Below are 13,722 nucleotides of genomic sequence, written 5' to 3'. Positions count from 1 at the left end.
CATACGTGACTACTGGAAAAATCATAGTCTGGACTATATGGACCTTTGTTGGCAAAGTGATGTCTCTGCTTTTTAATATGCTGTCTGTGTGTGTGCTTAGTCACTCAGTCGTGTCCAGTTCTTTGCAAACCCATGAACTGTATAGCCCACCAGGCTCTTCTGTCCATCGGATTCTCTAGGCAAGAATACTGGAGTTGGGTTGTCATTCCCTTCTCTAGAGAATCTTCCCGACCCAGGGATCCAACCTGGGTCTCCTGAATTGCAAGCAGATTCTTTACTGTATGAGCTACAGGGAAGCTCATGTCTAGGTTTGTCATAGCTTTCCTTCTAAGAAGCAAGCATCTTAATTTCATGGCTGCAAAATCACCATCCATAGTGATTTTGGAGCCCAAGAAAACAAAGTTGGTGACTACTTCCACTTTCCCCCCATCTATTTACCATGAAGTGTGGGACCAGATGCCATGATCTTAGTTTTTTGAATGTTGAGTTTCGAGTCAGCTTTTTCACTCTCCTCTTTCACCCTCATGAAGAGACTTTTTAGTTCCTCTCCACTCTCTGCCATCAGAGCGGCATCGTCTGCATAACTGAAGTTATTGGTATTTCTCCCGACAATCTTGATTCCCGCTTGTGAGTCATTCAGGCCAGCATTTCACATGATGTACTCTGTATAGAAGCTAAATAAGCCAGGTGACAATATACAGCCTTGTTGTACTCCTTTCCCAATTTGGAACCAGTCAGTTGTTCTAGCCCAATTCTAACTGTTGCTTTTTGACTCACATTCAGGTTTCTCAGGAGATAGGTAAGGTGGTCTGGTACTCCCATGTCTTTAAGAGTTTTCCACAGTTTGTTGTTATCCACACAGTCAGGAATATCTAGAACTTCTCACGGTAGGTGGTTTATACAGTTGGGTTTTGGAGAATTAGAATTTCAACAAGTGGAAGATAATGGAAGTGACATTATACATGGTAAAAACAGCACACCTCAAAACCCATGTATTGAGGTCTCCTAAGTCTTTCTAGAGCTCCCTCAATTCCTTCTCTTTCAAGCCCCTTCACTGGTCTAGTTTATGAGAAAGCCTCCAGACTCTTTTCTCTCCTGGTCTACTCCTCATAGACCTGTTTCCCTAAATCTGGACGATATGTTATTATTTTTGCAGTGTCAGATGTAAGATGGCATGAAAGCTCTAATGTGATTATCAAAGGTTTTGATTTTTAATATTAAATGCAAGCCCTCTCTATAAATCAAACTTAAGAAGTATTCATTTTCATCGACTCAAACAGAAGAAAGAAAAAAATGTGGAAAGAATAGAAAAAGAGAAAGAAAAATTAGAGAGAAGAAGAAAGGAAGCAAGGAAGCAAAGGAGGAGGAAAAAGGGAAGAAAAACACTTTTGTAGGTGTGGTATGAAATTTTCAACATTTATTCTTTTTTTAAATTTAAAGTAAAATCTAACTTGGATTGCATGGCTTTTTTTGATGCTGTAGCCCAGGGAATAAATCTGGCCTCAATCAACACTTCAAAGACATAAACTTTCTTTCCTTTTTTCATGCCCAAAAGGGCAAAAATGAAACATCTCTTTTTAAATTACTAGATAAATGTCCTTCATTTCCTCAATCTGACTGCTTACTGGAAATGTTTCTTAATTGCAAATTTATTCCCATATATTGTGATGCAAATAAATGAATGGCAATCGACAGCTGCATTCATTTAAAATTAGCAGAGGCCCTTGTTCCAGAGACGTCATAATCAGAGTGACCCAAATCATCATGACATGAAGGCCACAGGTCAAATTCAAGGACAAGTTAAAAATCAATAGGAACTCTCCTTAGGAAAAACTGTGCTGTGAACTGGAATTCTTTTCCAAGAGGCTGTATTTTACTTTGCAGCATCCAAAATTTAAGATCTTTCGCAAAATAAAGACCTTGAAAGGTGAATGAGTTCTGGTTTTCTCATTTTGAAACTATGAATTCTTTACCATATATATAATTCATCATTTAAAAATGTTAGTTATCATTGTCTTTTAAAAATTAATTTTGATTATAGTTGCTTTACAATGATTCTATGTTCTGAGTAATATTTTTCTCTAGAGATTTATTTCAGAAGCTTGATTTAATATTGTTTTTGAGTTTCCATGTGCTTTGTATTCCTAACCATGTTTCATTTTTTTCTTTAGAAAAGAGCTTAATTTGACTGAACTTACATTTAATGTTACACTGAATTACAATAATCTGTTTAAATGTTGCATTTTACTTAAAGTTGTCATTGTTTAAAAATTTGGGTGTAACATCTCCATCCTGATATTACTGGGTTTCAAGTCTATTCTTGATGTCACCAGCCAAAGAGATGGCTTTGGTCTGTCAGGGACTTATGTTTGGGGGTTTTTCTCCCATTTTCCCTACATTTCCAATAGTATCTGTCACTGCTTGCACCTCCAGGAATCTTCTCCTGATATAACTGATCCTGTAGGGATCAAAACTCTGACACTGAAATTTTTGCTCTCTGGGTCAGCACAATTTCTCTTTCTCATTTAGTTCACTGTGAATTTACAACATAACTTGAAATATTGCTCTTGGGCTTCCCTGGCGGTTCAGTGGTAAACAACATGCCAAGCAATGCAGGAGACACGGGTTAGATCCCTGGTTCAGGAAGATTCCATGTGCTGGTTGTATGTGGAATATTCCACAAATAATCCCATGAACCAGAACTACTGAAGCCTGTGTGCCTGGAGCCTATGCTCCGCAATAAGACAAGCCAGTGCAATGAGAAGCCTGCACACCACAACTGCAGAGGAGCCCCTGCTCACCGCAATTAGAGAACAGCCCGCACAGTAACAAAGACCCAGCACAGCCAAAAATAAATAAATAAAATTATTTTTAAAATATTGCTTTTTTCTCTCTACAACCTTATTCTGAAACTTTGGTGAAGGTTTAAAAAAAAAAAGTTGTGATAAATTAATCACTGCACTGGCCAAATAGGCTAGAGAACTCTTTCTCCTTCCCTCTGTTACTTTGAGAAATCACTTCTCTTAGGATGGATAATCAGTGAAGTCCTACTGTATAGCACAGGCAGCTATATTCAATATCTGAGATAAATAATATAATGTAAAAGAACATGAAAAAGAATACATATATATGTATAAATGAGCCATTGTTGTTCAGTAGAAATTGTAAATCAACTATACTTCAATAACATTTTTTTAAAAATAAATCATTTTTCTTGAGTTTTGTCTATAAAAGGAAAAAGTTGCACTGGTGAGATCTAAAATTCTCACAGTTTAGAAATCTAAGGTGCTTTTTATTTTGTTAAATTTTGAATCTCCTGCAGATATTTTCTAGAAAAACTATATGCTTTTTTTTTAGTTCAATATACCCTAGTTTCTTCTCTGTAGCTTCATTTGTCCTCTGTGAGGAGACCCACCATTAGGCCTTCAGAACTGAATACAGAGATTTAAGTCCTGCTCAAGTAGGCTGTAGTCCATGCGGTCGCTAGGAGTCTGACACGACTGAGCGACTTCACTTTCACGCATTGGAGAAGGAAATGGCAACCCACTCCAGTGTTCTTGCCTGGAGAATCCCAGGGATGGGGGAGCCTGGTGGGCTGCCGTCTCTGGAGTCGTACAGAGTCGGACACGACTGAAGCGACTTAGCAGCAGCAGCAGCAAGTATTGTTGACAGTACCTTCGTGTACCCTTGCTGCCAGTTGGGCCCTAATGTCTTATTCTGGTTCTGGTAACCAGAACACAGGGTCTCATCCATGAGAGCATCTGCAGCTTGAGTCACAGAGGTATTCCCTAAATGCTGAGAGAGTGAAGGAAGTGAGGCAGGGAGCTCCAGAAGGAGCCGAGCTCCTCCTGCTTCTCAGGGAGCCCAGACCACATTTTGCATTACTCTCCCCTGTTCCTCTTCCACTCAAATCCCCGGCTTCCTTGAATCCTGGCTACTTGAAATTGCTGTTCTTTTTCTGAAAGACTGTCCAGTACCTCTCTGTCCGTGGAAGCTCATTCCTTCCACTCCTGAGTCAGATGACATCGTCTCAGCAGCCGCACTCTTTAGAATTACAGCCCCTCCCCTTTGCACCCAATCCTATTGTCCTTCCCTGCTATTAGCGCTAATCACTAACAAACACACCTTGTATGTTATTTTAAAATTTTATTTACCATTTTATTGTTTATCTTTCCTTACTAGAAGTCCAGAAGAGCAGAGAAAAAAAATTGTTTTAAACTCCCTCCCATCTCCCTCTCCATCCCACCCCTTTAGGTTGATACAGAGTCCCCATTTGAGTTTCCTGAGCCATACAGCAAATTCCTGTTGGGTATATTTTACATATGTTAATGTAAGTTTCCATGTTACTCTTTCCATACATCTCACCCTCTCCTCCCCTCTCCCCATGTCCATAAGTCTATTTTCTATGTCTGTTTCTCCACTGTTGCCCTGTAAATAAATTCTTCAGTACCATTTTTCTAGATTCCATATATATGTGTTAGAATATGGTATTTCTCTTTCTCTTTCTAACTCACTTCACTCTGTATAATAGATTCTAGGTTCATCCCCCTCATTAGAACTGACTTAAATGCTTTCCTTTTTATGGCTGAGTAATATTCCATTGTGTATATGTACCACAACTTCTTTATCCATTCATCTGTCGATGGGCATCTAGGTTGCTTCCGTGTTCTACCTATTGTAAATAGTGCTAGTGCAATGAACAATGGGATACATGTGTCTCTTTCAGTTTTAGTTTCCTCAGGGTATATGCCTAGGAGTGGGATTGCTGGGCCATATGGTGATTTTATTCCTAGTTTTTAAAGAAATCTCCATACTGTCTTCCATAGCGGCTGTATCAGTTTACATTCCCACCAACAGTGAAAGAGCATTCCCTTTTCTCCACATCCTCTCCAGCATTTACTGTTTGTAGACTTTTTGATGAGGGCCATTTTGATTGGTGTGAGGGGATATATCAGTGTAGTTTTGATTTGCATTTCTCTAATAATGAGCAATGTTGAGCATCTTTTCATGTGTTTGTTAGCCATCTGTATGTCTTTTTTGGAGAAATGTCTGTTTAGGTCTTTTCCGCACTTTTTGACTGGGTTGTTTGTTTTTCTCACATTGAATTGTATGAGCTGCTTGTATATTTTGGAAATTAATCCTTTGTCAGTTGTTTCATTTGCTATTATTTTCTCCCATATTGAGGGTTGTCTTTTCACCTTGTTTAACATTTCTTTTGCTGTGAAAAATTTTAAGATTAATCAAGTCCCACTTGTTTGCTTTTGTTTTTATTTCCATTACTCTAAAAGGTGGATCATAGAGGATCTTGCTTTGATTTATGTCATCTAGTGTTCTGCCTGTATTTTCCTCTAAGAGTTTTATAGTTTCTGGTCTTACATTTAGGTCTTTCATCCATTTTGAGTTTACCTTTGCATATGGTGTTAGGAAGTGTTCTCATTCTTTTACATATACCTGTCCAGTTTTCCCAGCACCATTTTTGAAGAGGCTGTCTTTTCCCCATTGTATATTCTTGCTTCCTTTGTCAAAAATAAGGTACCCATAAATGCATGGGTTTATTTCTGGGCTTTCTATCTTGTTCCATTGGTCTATATTTCTGTTTTTGTGCCAGTACCATACTGTCTTGATGACTGTAGCTTTGTAGTATGATCTGAAGTCAGGAAGATTGATTCCTCCAGCTCCATTCTTCTTTCCCAAAACTGCTTTGGCTATTCGGGATCTTCTGTGTTTCCATATGAATTGTGAAATTTTTTGTTCCAGTTCTATGAAAAATGCCTATCAAATGGTAATTTGATAGGGATCACATTAAATCTGTAGATTGCTTTTGGTACTATAGTCATTTTCACAATATTGATTCTTCCTACCCAGGAACATGGAATATCTCTCTATCTGTTTATGTCATCTTTGATTTCTTTCATTAGTGTCTTATAATTTTCTGTGTACAGTTCTTTTGTCTCCTTAAGTAGGTTTATTCCTAGATATTTAATTGTTTTTGTTGCAATGGTGAATGGGACTGATTCCTTAATTTCTCTTTCTGATTTTTCATTGTTAGTATATAGAAATGCAAGTGATTTCTGTGTATTTATTTTGTATCCTGAAACTGCTAAATTCACTGATTAGCTCTAGTAATTTTCTGATACTATCTTCAGGGTTTTCTATATACAGTATCATGTCATCTGCAAACAATGAGAGATTTACTTCTTTTCTGATCTGGATTCCTTTTATTTCTTTTCTTCTCTGATTGCTGTAGCTAGGACTTCCAGAACTATGTTGACTAATAGTGGTGAAAATGGACATCCTTTTCTTGTTCATGATCTTAGGAGGAATGCTTTCAGTTTTTCACCATTGAGAATAATGTTTGCTGTAGGCTTATCATATATGGCCTTTACTATGTTGAGGTAGGTTCCTTCTATGCCCATTTTTTGAAGAGTTTTAATCATAAGTGGGTGCTGAATTTTGTCAAAGGTTTTTTCTGCATCTATTGAAATTATCATGTGATTTTTATCTTTCAGTTTGTTAATATTGGTGTATCACATTGATTGATTTGTGTATATTGAAGAGTCCTTGCATCCCTGGAATAAACCCTACTTGATCATAGTGTATGAGCTTTTTGATATGTTGCTGAATTCTGTTAGCTAAAATTTTGTGGTTTTTTTTTTTCATGCCGAGTTTGAGAGAGAGAAGCTTTGTGAAGGGGAAAGGATTGAGACCGGGCCTCTTTAAAAGAGCCTTGCTGGCACTGAGGGGCCTGAGGATGTCATTTGACCTCTGTGAGGAGTCATGTGAAAAATTAAAGCAAAAATTCATGATGGAGTATGAAAAGAAGTTTTGTATTGTAAAGAAGTTCTTGAATGGTGTGTAAAAAATACATCAAGTACAAACCATTATCAAAGCCTAAACAATGAGATCAAGCCCTGGGCCTTTGGAGTAGGAACATTGACTCCAGGACCTTAGACTACCGGAGAACTAACCTTAAGGAGTATCAAATAATGAGAACTCACACAAAGGAAATCACTTGAATACAAGACCCTGCATCACCCAACCATCAGTAGCACCCTGTGCAGGACATGTCATCTAAACAATAAAGCAAAAATACAAATCCAATCATCAGCAGACAGGATTACCACCTTACTCAGCCTTGCCCCTCAGAGGAAAAACAAACAAGCAAAAACTCAGCACAAATCTCACCCTATAGGAAGCTCACACAAACCACTTTGCCAATCTCGAAGTGAAGTGAAGTCTCTCAGTCGTGTCCGACTCTGCGACCCCATGGACAATAGCCTACCAGGCTCCATCGTCCATGGGATTTTCCAGGCAAGAATACTGGAGTGGGCTGCCATTTCTTTCTCCAGGGGATCTTCCCAACCCAGGGGTCAAACCCGAGTCTCCTACATTGCAGACAGACCCTTTCCCGTCTGAGCCACCAGGGAAGCCCAAAGTGTTACCACGGAGGACAGAAATCAAAAGGACGAAAGAATTCAACCTTCTTCAAGGAAAGAATTCAACTTTCCTTGAAGGCTGGGAAAGGAGACCTCAAACACAATAAGTTAAAAAATAATAATGAAAAGGCAGAGAAATACTGCACAAATGAAGGAACAAACTAGAAACACAGAAGCCCAAATAAATGAAGAGGAAATAGGAAAACTACTTGAAAAAGAATTCAGAATAATGATAGTGAAGATGATCAAAAACTTTGAAAAAAAAAATGGAGAAAATTCAAGAATCAATTAACAAAGACCTAGAAGAATTAAAGGACAAGCATACAGAGACAAATGGGCTTCCCTGGTGGCTCAGAGGTTAATCATCTGCCTGCAATGCAGGAGACCTGGGTTCGATTCCTGGGTCAGGAAGATCCCCTGGAGAAGGAAATGGTAACCCACTCCAGTACTCTTGCCTGGAAAATCCCATAGACAGAGAAGCCTGGTAGACTACAGTCCATGGGATCGCAAAGAGTCGGACACGACTGAGCGACATACAGAAACAAACAACACAATTACTGAAATTAAAAATACTCTAGAAGGAATCAATAGCAGAATATCTGAAGCAGAAGAATGAATGAGTGAGCTGGAAGACAAAATGGTGGAAATAACTTCTGAAGAGCAGAATAAAGTAAAAAGAATGAAAAGAGCTGAGGACAGTCTCAGAGATCTCTGGTACCATATCAAACGCACCAACATTCAAATTATAGGGGTCTCAGAAGAAGAGAAAAGGAAAAGGTATGAGAAATTTTTTGAAGAGATTATAGTTGCAAATTTCCGCAGAATGGAAAAGGAAATAGTCAACGAAGTCCAAGAGGCACAGAGAGTTCCATACAAGATAAACTCAAGGAGAAACACACCAAGACACATACTAATCAAGCTAACAAAGACTAAACACAAAGAAAGAATATTAAAAGCTGCAAAGGAGAAGCAACAAGTAACATACAAGGGAAACTCCATATGCTTAACAGCTGATCTTTCATCAGAAACTCTGCAGGCCACAAGGGAATGACAGGATATATTTAAAGTACTGAAAGGGAAAAATCTACAGCCAAGATTACTGTGCCCAGCAAGGACCTCATTCACAACTGATGGAGAAATAAAAAGCTTTTCAGACAAGCAAAAGTTAAGAGGATTCAGTACCACCAAACCCGCTTTACAACAAATGTTAAAGGGACTTATATAGTCAAGAAATACAACAGAAGAAAAAATATCTACAAAATCAACCCCAAACAATTAGTTCAGTTCGGTTCAGTTCAGTTCAGTCACTCAGTCGTGTCCGACTCTTTGCGATCCCATCAATCACAGCACGCCAGGCCTCCCTGTCCATCACCATCTGCCAGAGTTCATTCAGACTCACGTCCATCGAGTCTGTGATGCCATCCAGCCATCTCACCCTGGGTCGTCCCCTTCTCCTCCTGGCCCCAATCCCTCCTAGCATCAGAGTCTTTTTCAATGAGTCAACTCTTTGCATTAGGTGGCCAAAGTACTGGAGCTTCAGCTTTAGCATCATTCCTTCCAAAGAAATCCCAGGGCTGATCTCCTTCAGAATGGACTGGTTGGATCTCCTTGTAGTCCAAGGGACTCTCAAGAGTCTTCTCCAACACCACAGTTCAGAAGCATCAATTCTTCAGTGCTCAGCTTTCTTCACAGTCCAACTCTCACATCCATACATGACCACAGGAAAAACCATAGCCTTGACTAGACGGACCTTAGTCGGCAAAGTAATGTCTCTGCTTTTGAATATACTATCTAGATTGGTCATAACTTTTCTTCCAAGGAGTAAGCATCTTTTAATTTCATGGCTGCAATCACCATCTGCAGTGATTTTGGAGCCCAAAAAATAAAGTCTGACACTGTTTCTACTGTTTCCCCATCTATTTCCCATGAAGTGATGGGACCAGATGCCATGATCTTCATTTTCTGAATGTTGAGCTTTAAGCCAACTTTTTCACTCTCCTCTTTCACTTTCATCAAGAGGCTTTTTAGTTCCTCTTCACTTTCTACCATAAGGGTGGTGTCATCTGCATATCTGAGGTGATTAATATTTCTCCCGGCAATCTTGATTCCAGCTTGTGTTTCTTCCAGTCCAGCGTTTCTCATGATGTACTCTGCATAGAAGTTAAATAAGCAGGGTGACAATATACAGCCTTGACGTACTCCTTTTCCTATTTGGAACCAGTCTGTTGTTCCATGTCCAGTTCTAACTGTTGCTTCCTGACCTGCATACCAATTTCTCAAGAGGCAGGTAAGGTGGTCTGGTATTCCCATCTCTTTCAGAATTTTCCACATGGCAATAGTAACATATTATCAATAATTACTTTAAATGTAAATGGATTAAATGCTCCAACCAAAAGACACAGACTGGCAGAATGGATACAAAAACAAGACCCATATATATGCTGTCTACAAGAAACCCACTTCAGACCTCAAGACACATATAGACTGAAAGTGAGAAGATGGAAAAATACATTTCATGCAAATGGGAAGCAAAAGAAAGTTGGAGTAACAATCTCATATCAGACAAAATAGACCTTAAAATTCTTACAAGAGATAAGGAAGGACACTACATAATGATCAAGGGATCAATCTAAGAGGAAGACATAATAATTGTAAATATCTATGCACCCAACATAGAAAGTGACGTTGCTCAGTCATGTCGGGCTCTTTGTGACACCATGGACTGTAGCCCACCAGATTCCTCTGTCCGTGGAATTTTCCAGGCAAGAGTACTAGGGTAGATTGCCATTTCCTTCTCCAGGGGATCTTCCTAACCCAGGGATTGAACCTGGGTCTCCCACATTGCAGGCAGACGCTTTACCATCTGAGCCACCAGGGAAGCATACACTCAACACAGAAGCACCTCAATACATAAGACAAACACTGCTGCTGCTGCTAAGTCGCTTCAGTCGTGTCCGACTCTGTGTGACCCCATAGACAGCAGCCCACCAGGCTCCCACCATCCCTGGGATTCTCCAGCCAAGAACGCTGGAGTGGGTTGCCATTTCCTTCTCCAATAAGACAAACACTAACAGACATAAAAGGAGAAATTGACTGGAACACAATAATTGTAGGAGACTTTAACATCCCACTCACATTAATGGACAGATCATCAAACAGAAAATTATTAAGGAAACACAAGTCCTAAATGATACATTAGATAAGATGGATCTCATTGATATATTTAAGACATTCCATCCAAATGCAGAAGAATACACCTTCTTCTCAAGTGCACATGGAACATTCTCCAGGATAGACCACATCTTGGGCCACAAATTAAACCTCAGTAAATTTAAGAAAATTGAAATTGTATCAAGCATCTTCTCCAACCACAATGCTATGAGACCAGATATCAATTACAAGAAAAAAAGTGTAAGAAACACAAACACATGGAGAGTAAACAACACATTTCTAAATAACCAACAGGTTACTGAAGAAATCAAAAGGGAAATCAAAAAATTTCTGGAAACAAATGACAATGAAAACACAACAACTCAACACCTATGGGATGCAGCAAAAGCAGTTCCTGCTCTTTTGCATATTGTATTCCCAGCATACTCCTAGTTTCACACGTTGCCTTGGTGGAATTTAAGGGTCTGTTTGAGCCTTAGAGGTGACTCCATTCACCTCTGTTTACATACAAGCCACATCTCTCTCCCTGCATAGCCCTGCCCCTCCCCTCATTTCATTTCTCTGCCCTGGCCCTCCCCATTGTCCTTTTTTTGAGAATTCTTCCTCCATGTGATATGCAAACCACAAAATGTCACAACTGAAAGAGATCTCAGGGATCTAAGCCCTGTTTTATAGATGGAAAGACAGGCCTGCAAGCATTTGGCTTGTCTAGGTCTGCTCACCTAGTTGGAGCACAGCTGGAACTGAGATCCAAGGACACAGATTTCCAACTGGGCCACTGATCTTTCTGTCTCAAACTTTCCAGTCTTCCTCTGTTTGTTCCTGGCCCCAGGAACAGCCTTTTATGAAAATTCCTCTGGGCCTGATGAGCTACTTTGTTCACTGGCCCTACAGACAGGGTATTTGAGGTAAGATGTCTCTTCAAACCACCTTTCCTTAACTCTTCAGTATACTTTTATGCTAAAATTATTTGTCTTTTGGCTAGGAGAGGCCTTGTTGACTTCTATAGCTTCTAAAATAGTGAAGATATAAGATTGACATTTTAAAGTACAAGGCTATTCATTAGTTTATGGGAAAGGGGATTTAACTCAAATATATAACTTCTTGAAGCCTTTCTCTTCCTTTCAGAAAGAGGTAGAAAGCTTCTACTCTGTGCTCCTGACGTGCCATAGCAAGTTTACTTGGGCGCATACTTTTCTTTCATATGTTCCTTTGAGCTGACCCTGAGGACTGTGAGATAAGGTACTGTATCATATGTTCTTCACATGATCTTACTCCTGACAGTCAATGAAATCAAACATTTGACAAAATGTTGAACTCAACTGAAGCTAAAACCAGGCACTGGTTTTATCAATAAGTATTTCTTTGATGAATAATCTGTATTTTTCCTTGTTTGTCTTCAAATTAACACTTAACCTTCCAGAATGGCTAAAAGTAAAACAGCAGGCAATATAAAGTGCTGACGAAAATGCTGAGCCACTGGAGCTTCATATATTAATGATGGCAATGCAAACTGGCCATACAACCATTTTGGAAAACAGTCCTGAAGTTTCCTATAGAGACTTGAAGTATATGATCTGGATATCCTGTTCCAGAACAGAACTGAAATTTTATGTTATGCAAAGAACTGGTAGGGAAGTGTCCAAAAACTGGGAACAGCCCAAATGTCCAGCTGGTGAATAGATAAATAATTTTAATACACCCATACAATGAAATAAAGTGTCAGGGAATTAAAACTTTTCCTGCACTTCCTTTAGTGATTGAAAGTGACAGTTGCTCAGTCATGTTGGACTCTTTGCAACCCCATAGACTATACAGTCCATGGAATTCTCCAGGCCAGAATATTGGAGTGGGTAGCCTTTCCCTTCTCCAGGGGATCTTCTCAACCCAGGGATTGAACCCAGGGCTTCACATTGCAGGAAGATTCTTTACCAGCTGAGACACCAGGGAAGCCCCCTTCAGTGATTGGGATCTTTCCAATTCAACTGATAGAAGACAGATTAGCAAAAGATAACAATTAATTGCCATATTTTTGTTAAGGTATGGGTGCAGAGAAATGTGTGACTCAAGGGGAAACTAGAATTGGGGGCTTATATGCCATCTTAATGAGCTTCCCTGGTGGCTCAGGCAGTAAAGAATCTGCCTGCAAAGTCAGAGACCCAGGTTCAGTGCCTGAGTAGGGAAGATCCCCAGGAGAAGGGAAAGGCTACCCACTCCAGTATTCTTGCCTGGAGAATTCCTTGGACAGAGGAGCCTGGTGGGCTACAGTCCATGGGGTCACAAAGAGTAGAACATGACTGAGCAACTAACACTTTTTTTATATCATTTTAATAGGGGAAGGAAGGGGAGAGAAAGATACTTAAGGGAAAACAAGTGAGTTCTCAGTGAGGGAAGGGGAGGAAGAAAGGGGAAACAAATTGACTTTTTGGAAAGATACAATGACCTGAGGAGAATAGATGGGAGATATGATAGTTCTGGGACAATGTATGTTTACATATAGTGTGGAGACTTCTCATTTCCCATGATAAGCCTCAGTCATCCTTGGTGGATCCCACAGATGGCCTCTAGGGGAAGGGATTTGTGATCATTGAATTCTTCTTACTTCTGCATTTAGGAAGATGAGTAATTTCAGGAATTCAAATGTCTTCTGCTAAAAATAATTTTCAATAACGACAAAAAGGAACTAGCTACTAATACAGGCATCTACATAGACAATTCTCAAAAGCATTATGCTAAGTGAAAGAAGCCAGATACAAAAGGCTACTTTCCTTATGATTCCATTTATACAGCATTTTGGGAAAGGCTATAGAGCTAACATCCAAAAAAGATGTCCTTTTCATTATAGGGGACTGGAATGCAAAAGTTGGAAGTCAAGAAACACCCGGAATAACAGACAAATTTGGCATTGGAGTACAGAATGAAGCAGGGCAAAGGCTAATAGAGTTTTGCCAAAAGAACACACTGCTCCTAGCAAACACCCTCTTCCAAAAACACAACAGAAGACTCTACACATGGACATCACCAGATGGTCAACACTGAAATCAGATTGACTATAGGTTCTTTGCAGCCAAAGATGAAGAAGTTCTATACAGTCAGGAAAAACAAGACCAGGAGC

The sequence above is a fragment of the Oryx dammah genome, unplaced genomic scaffold, assembly GCF_014754425.2.
Source record: "Oryx dammah isolate SB20612 unplaced genomic scaffold, SCBI_Odam_1.1 HiC_scaffold_3, whole genome shotgun sequence".
In the NCBI taxonomy this organism is placed as follows: Eukaryota; Metazoa; Chordata; class Mammalia; order Artiodactyla; family Bovidae; genus Oryx; species Oryx dammah.
The sequence above is the reverse complement of the archived record's forward strand: the minus strand, read 5'-3'. Positions refer to the sequence as shown.